Genomic DNA, 7,579 nt, shown 5'->3' with positions numbered 1-7,579 from the left:
ATGTAGTAAAAACCTGAGAAATCCGTCCTTTTTCGTCATTTGTTATCGAATCGACTTAAAGCCAGATAGTCACATTGGCCGCTCTTAACTCTGAAACGGTTGTACTTATCGTCTGCAAAGCTATGTCACGTGCTGCGGTATGCGGAGACACTAAAAGCACCATAGTAGAACACGGATGAATCTTCTAAGTTGATGTAATAGCCGGTAAGAAGTAGTACAATACACGTCTTAGGTATCGATTATTGACTTTTTAGCTGGCTTTGGTGCCTTGGACATGAGACAGGACCTTAGGTTTCTGCATTAAAGGAGGTCTAGCAGCCGAGTTGCACGGGAGAATGTGAAAAGTATTCATATGTAGTAAAAACCTGAGACATTTGTCCGTTTTCGTCATTTGTTATCGAATCGACTTAAAGCCAGATCGTCAAACAGGCCGCTCTTCTCTCTGTAACGGTTGTACTTCTCGTCTTCAAAGCTATGTTGCGTGCTGCGGTATGCGGAGACAGTAAAAGAACCATAGTAGAACACAGATGAAGCTTCTAAGTTAATGTAATAGCCAGTAAGAAGTAGTACAATTCAAGTTCTATGTATCGATTATTGACTTTTTAGTTGTCTTTGGTGCCTTGGACATGAGCTAGGACCTTAAGATTCTGCATGAAAGGAGGACTAGCAGCCGATTTGCACGGGAGAATGTGAAAAGTGTTCATATGTAGTAAAAACATGAGAAATACGTCCGTTTTCGCCATTTGTTATCGAATCGATTTATAGCCAGATCGTCACATTGGCCGCTCTTCTCTCTGAAACGGTTGTACTTATCGTCTGCAAAGCTATGTCGCGTGCTGCGGTATGCGGAGACACTAAAAGCACCATAGTAGAACACAGATGAAGCTTCTAAGTTGATGTAATAGCCAGTAAGAAGTAGTACAATTCAAGTTTTAGGTTTTGAATATTGAATTTTTAGCTGGCTTTGTTGCCTTGGACATGAGCTAGGACCTTAAGATTCTGCATGAAAGGAGGACTAGCAGCCGAGTTTCACGGGAGAATGTGAAAAGTGGTCATATGTAGTAAAAACCTGAGAAATCGGTCCGTTTTCGCCATTTGTTATCGAATCGATTTATAGCCAGATCGTCACATTGGCCGCTCTTCTCTCTGAAACGGTTGTACTTATCGTCTGCAAAGCTATGTCGCGTGCTGCGGTATGCGGAGACAGTAAAAGCACCATAGTAGAACACAGATGAAGCTTCTAAGTTAATGTAATAGCCAGTAACATATAGTACAATTCAAGTTCTAGGTATCGATTATTGACTTTTTAGCTGGCTTTGATGCTTTGGACATGAGCTAGGACCTTATGATTCTGAATGAAAGGAGGACTAGCAGCCGAGTTGCACAGGAGAATGTGAAAAGTGTTCATCTGTAGTAAAAACCTGAGAAATCCGTCCATTTTCGTCATTTGTTATCGAATCGACTTAAAGCCAGATCGTCACATTGGCCGCTCTTCTCTCTGAAACGGTTGTACTTCTCGTCTGCAAAGCTATGTCGCGCTCTGCGATATGCGGAGACAGTAAAAGCACCATAGTAGAACACAGATGAAGATTCTAAGTTGATGTAATAGCCAGTAAGATATAGTACAATCCAAGTTTTAGGTATCGATTATTGACTTTTTAGATGGCATTGGTGCGTTGGACATGAGCTAGGACCTTAAGATTGTGCATGAAAGAAGGATTAGCAGCGGAGTTGCACGGGAGAATATGAAAAGTGTTCATATGTAGTAAAAACCTAGAAATCCGTCCGTTTTCGTCATTTGTTATCGAATCGACTTAAAGCCAAATCGTCACATTGGAGGCCCTTCTCTCTGAAAAAGTTGTACTTATCGTCTGGAAAGCTATGTCGCGTGCTGCGGTATGCGGAGACACTAAAAGCACCATAGTAGAACACAGATGAAGCTTCTAAGTTGATGTAATTGCCAGTAAGAAGTAGTACAATTCAAGTTTTAGGTTTTGAATATTGACTTTTTAACTGGCTTTGTTGCCTTGGACATGAGCTAGGACCTTAAGATTCTGCATGAAAGGAGGACTAGCAGCCGATTTGCACGGGAGAATGTGTAAAGTGTTCATATGTAGTAAAAACCTGAGAAATCGGTCCGTTTCGTCATTTGTTATCGAATCGACTTAAAACCAGATCGTCACATTGGGCGCTCTTCTCTCTGAAACGGTTGTACTTATCGTCTGCAAAGCTATGTCGCGTGCTGCCGAATGCGGAGACAGTAAAAGCACCATAGTAGAACACAGTTGTAGCTTCTAAGTTGATGTAATAGCCAGTATGAAGTAGTAAAATTCAAGTTTTAGGTATCGATTATTGACTTTTTAGCTGGCTTTGGTGCCTTGGACATGAGCTAGGACCTTAAGATTCTGCATGAAAGGAAATTAGCAGCGGAGTTGCACGGGAGAATATGAAAAGTGCTCATATGTAGTAAAAACCTAGAAATCCGTCCGTTTTCGTCATTTGTTATCGAATAGACTTAAAGCCAGATCGTCACATTGCCCGCTCTTCTCTCTGAAACGGTTGTACTTATCGTCTGCAAAGCTATGTCGCGTGCTGCGGTATTCTGAGACACTATAAGCACCATAGTACAACACAGATAAAACTTCTAAGTTGATGTAATAGCCAGTAAGAAGTAGTCCAATTCAAGTTTTAGGTTTTGAATATTGACTTTTTAGCTGGCTTGGTGCCTTGGACATGTGCCAGGACCTTAACATTCTGCATGAAAGGAGGACTAGCAGCCAATTTGCACAGGAGAATGTGAAAAGTGTTCATATGTAGTAAAAACCTGAGAAATCCGTCCGTTTTCGTCATTTGTTATCGAAACGACTTAAAGCCAGATCGTCACATTGGCCGCTCTTCTCTCTGAAACGGTTGTACGTATCGTGTGAAAAGCTATGTCGCGTGCTGCGGTATGCGGAGACAGTAAAAGCACCATAGTAGAAGACAGATGAAGCTTCTAAGTTGAAGTAATACTCAGTAAGAAGTAGTCCAATTCAAGTTTTAGGTATCGATTATTGACTTTTTAGCTGGCTTTGGTGCCTTGGACATTACACAGGACCTTAGGTTTCTGCATTAAAGGAGGACTAGCAGCCGAGTTGCACGGGAGAATGTGAAAAGTATTCATATGTAGTAAAAACCTGAGACATTTGTCCGTTTTCGTCATTTGTTATCGAATCGACTTAAAGCCAGATCGTCAAACTGGCCGCTCTTCTCTCTGAAACGGTTGTACTTCTCGTCTGCAAAGCTATGTTGCGTGCAGCGGTATGCGGAGACAGTAAAAGAATCATAGTAGAACGCAGATGAAGCTTCTAAGTTGATGTAATAGCCAGTAAGAAGTAGTACAATTCAAGTTTTATGTATCGATTATTGACTTTTCAGCTGTCTTTGGTGCCTTGGACATGAGCTAGGACCTTAAGATTCTGCATGAAAGGAGGACTAGCAGCCGAGTTGCACGGGAGAATGTGAAAAGTGTTCATATGTAGTAAAAACATGAGAAATACGTCCGTTTTCGCCATTTGTTATCGAATCGATTTATAGCCAGAACGTCACATTGGCCGCTCTTCTATCTGAAACGGTTGTACTTCTCGTCTGCAAAGCTATGTCGCGATCTGCGATATGCGGAGTAAGTAAAAGCAAAATAGTAGAACACAGATGAAGCTTCTAAGTTGATGTAATAGCCAGTAAGATATAGTACAATTCAAGTTTTAGGTATCGATTATTGACTTTTTAGCTGGCTTTGGTGCGTTGGACATGAGCTAGGACCTTAAGATTGTGCATGAAAGAAGGATTAGCAGCGGAGTTGCACGGGAGAATATGAAAAGTGTTCATATGTAGTAAATACCTAGAAATCCGTCCGGTTTCGTCATTTGTTATCGAATCGACTTAAAGCCACATCGTCACATTGGCCGCTATTCTCTCTGAAACGGTTGTACTTATCGTCTGCAAAGCTATGTCGCGTGCTGCGGTATTCTGAAACACTAAAAGCACCATAGTAGAACACAGATGAAGTTTCTAAGTTGAACTAATAGCCAGTAAGAAGTAGTACAACTCAAGTTTTAGGTAATGATTATTGACTTTTTACCCTTCTTTGGTGCCTTGGACATGAGCTAGGACCTTACGATTCTGCATGAAAGGAGGACTAGCAGCCGAGTTGCACGGGAGAATGTGAAAAGTGTTCATATGTAGTAAAAACGTGAGAAATACGTCCGTTTTCGCCATTTGTTATCGAATCGATTTATAGCCAGATCGTCACATTGGCCGCTCTTCTCTCTGAAACGGTTGTACTTATCGTCTGCAAAGCTATGTCGCGTGCTGCGGTATGCGGAGACACTAAAAGCACCATAGTAGAACACAGATGAAGCTTCTAAGTTGATGTAATAGCCAGTAAGAAGTAGTACAATTCAAGTTTTAGGTTTTGAATTTTGACTTTTTAGCTGGCTTTGTTGCCTTGGACATGAGCTAGGCCCTTAAGATTCTGCATGAAAGGAGGACTAGCAGCCGAGTTGCACGGGAGAATGTGAAAAGTGTTCATATGTAGTAAAAACCTAAAAAATCGGTCCGTTTTCGTCATTTGTTATCGATTCGACTTAAAACCAGATCGTCACATTGGCCGCCCTTCTCTCTGAAACGGTTCTACTTATCGTCTGCAAAGCTATGTCGCGTGCTGCGGTATGCGGAGACACTAAAATCACCATAGTAGAACACAGATGAAGCTTCTAAGTTGATGTAATAGCCAGTAAGAAGTAGTACAATTCAAGTTTTAGGTATCGATTATTGACTTTTTAGCTGGCTTTGGTACCTTGGACATGAGCTAGGACCTTAAAATTCTGCATGAAAGGACGACTAGAAGCCGAGTTGCACGGGAGAATGTGAAAAGTGTTCATATGTAGTAAAAACCTGAGACATCCGTCCGTTTTCGTCATTTGTTATCGAATCGACTTAAAGCCAGATCGTCACATTGGCCGCTCTTCTCTCTGAAACGGTTGTACTTCTCGTCTGCAAAGCTATGTCGCGCTCTGCGATATGCGGAGTAAGTAAAAGCAAAGTAGTAGAACACAGATGAAGCTTCTAAGTTGATGTAATAGCCAGTAAGATATAGTACATTTCAAGTTTTAGGTATCGATTATTGACTTTTTAGCTGGCTTTGGTGCGTTGGACATGAGCTAGGACCTTAAGATTGTGCATGAAAGAAGGATTAGCAGCGGAGTTGCACGGGAGAATATGAAAAGTGTTCATATGTAGTAAATACCTAGAAATCCGTCCGGTTTCGTCATTTGTTATCGAATCGACTTAAAGCCACATCGTCACATTGGCCGCTATTCTCTCTGAAACGGTTGTACTTATCGCCTGCAAAGCTATGTCGCGTGCTGCGGTATTCTGAAACACTAAAAGCACCATAGTAGAACACAGATGAAGTTTCTAAGTTGATGTAATAGCCAGGAAGAAGTAGTATAATTCAAGTTTTAGGTATGGATTAAGACTTTATAGCTGGCTTTGGTGCCCTCGACATGAGCTAGGACCTTACATTCTGCATGAAAGGAGGACTAGCAGCTTATTTGCACGGGAGAATGTGAAAAGTGTTCAAATGTAGTAAAAACCTGAGAAACACGTCAGTTTTCGAGATTTGTTATCGATTCGACTTAAAGCCAGATCGTCACATTGGCCGCTCTTCTCTCTGAAACGGTTGTACTAATCGATTTCATAGCTATGTCGCGTGCTGCGGTATGCGGAGACACTAAAAGCAGCATAATAGAACACAGATGAAGCTTCTAAGTTGATGTAATAGCCAGTAAGAAGTAGTACAATTCAAGTTTTAGGTATCGATTATTGACTTTTTAGCTGGCTTGGTGCCTTGGACATGAGCCAGGACCTTAACATTCTGCATGAAAGGAGGACTAGCAGCCAATTTGCACAGGAGAAGGTGTAAAGTGTTCATATGTAGTAAAAACCTGAGAAATCCGTCCGTTTTCGTCATTTGTTATCGAAACGACTTAAAGCCAGATCGTCACATTGGCCGCTCTTCTCTCTGAAACGGTTGTACGTATCGTGTGCAAAGCTATGTCGCGTGCTGCGGTATGCGGAGACAGTAAAAGCACCATAGTAGAAGACAGATGAAGCTTCTAAGTTGATGTAATACTCAGTAAGAAGAAGTCCAATTCAAGTTTTAGGTATCGATTATTGACTTTTTAGCTGTCTTTGGTGCCTTGGACATGAGACAGGACCTTAGGTTTCTGCATTAAAGGAGGACTAGCAGCCGAGTTGCATGGGAGAATGTGAAAAGTATTCATATGTAGTAAAAACCTGAGACATTTGTCCGTTTTCGTCATTTGTTATCGAATCGACTTAAAGCCAGATCGTCAAATTGGCCGCTCTTCTCTCTGAAACGGTTGTACTTCTCGTCTGCAAAGCTATGTTGCGTGCTGCGGTATGCGGAGACAGTAAAAGAACCATAGCAGAACACAGATGAAGCTTCTAAGTTGATGTAATAGCCAGTAAGAAGTAGTACAATTCAAGTTTTATGTATCGATTATTGACTTTTTAGCTATCTTTGGTGCCTTGGACATGAGCTAGGACCTTAAGATTCTGCATGAAAGGAGGACTAGCAGCCGAGTTGCACGGGAGAATGTGAAAAGTGTTCATATGTAGTAAAAACATGAGAAATACGTCCGTTTTCGCCATTTGTTATCGAATCGATTTATAGCCAGATCGTCACATTGGCCGCTCTTCTCTCTGAAACGGTTGTACTTATCGTCTGCAAAGCTATGTCGCGTGCTGCGGTATGCGGAGACACTAAAAGCACCATAGTAGAACACAGATGAAGCTTCTAAGTTGATGTAATAGCCAGTAAGAAGTAGTACAATTCAAGTTTTAGGTTTTGAATATTGACTTTTTATCTGGCTTTGTTGCCTTGGACATGAGCTAGGACCTTAAGATTCTGCATGAAAGGAGGACTAGCAGCCGAGTTGCACGGGAGAATGTGAAAAATTTTCATATGTAGTAAAAACCTGAGAAATCGGTCCGTTTTCGTCATTTGTTATCGAATCGACTTAAAACCAGATCGTCACATTGCCGCCCTTCTCTCTGAAACGGTTCTACTTATCGTCTGCAAAGCTATGTCGCGTGCTGCGGTATGCGGAGACACTAAAATCACCATAGTAGAACACAGATGAAGCTTCTAAGTTGATGTAATAGCCAGTAAGAAGTAGTACAATTCAAGTTTTAGGTATCGATTATTGACTTTTTAGCTGGCTTTGGTACCTTGGACATGAGCTAGGACCTTAAAATTCTGCAAGAAAGGAGGACTAGAAGCCGAGTTGCACGGGAGAATGTGAAAAGTGTTCATATGTAGTAAAAACCTGAGACATCCGTCCGTTTTCGTCATTTGTTATCGAATCGACTTAAAGCCAGATCGTCACATTGGCCGCTCTTCTCTCTGAAACGGTTGTACTTCTCGTCTGCAAAGCTATGTCGCGCTCTGCGATATGCGGAGACAGTAAAAGCACCATAGTAGAACACAGATGAAGCTTCTAAGTTGATGTAA

The sequence above is a fragment of the Schistocerca gregaria genome, unplaced genomic scaffold (assembly GCF_023897955.1).
Source record: "Schistocerca gregaria isolate iqSchGreg1 unplaced genomic scaffold, iqSchGreg1.2 ptg000378l, whole genome shotgun sequence".
In the NCBI taxonomy this organism is placed as follows: domain Eukaryota; kingdom Metazoa; phylum Arthropoda; class Insecta; order Orthoptera; family Acrididae; genus Schistocerca; species Schistocerca gregaria.
Note: the sequence above shows the minus strand (reverse complement) of the source record.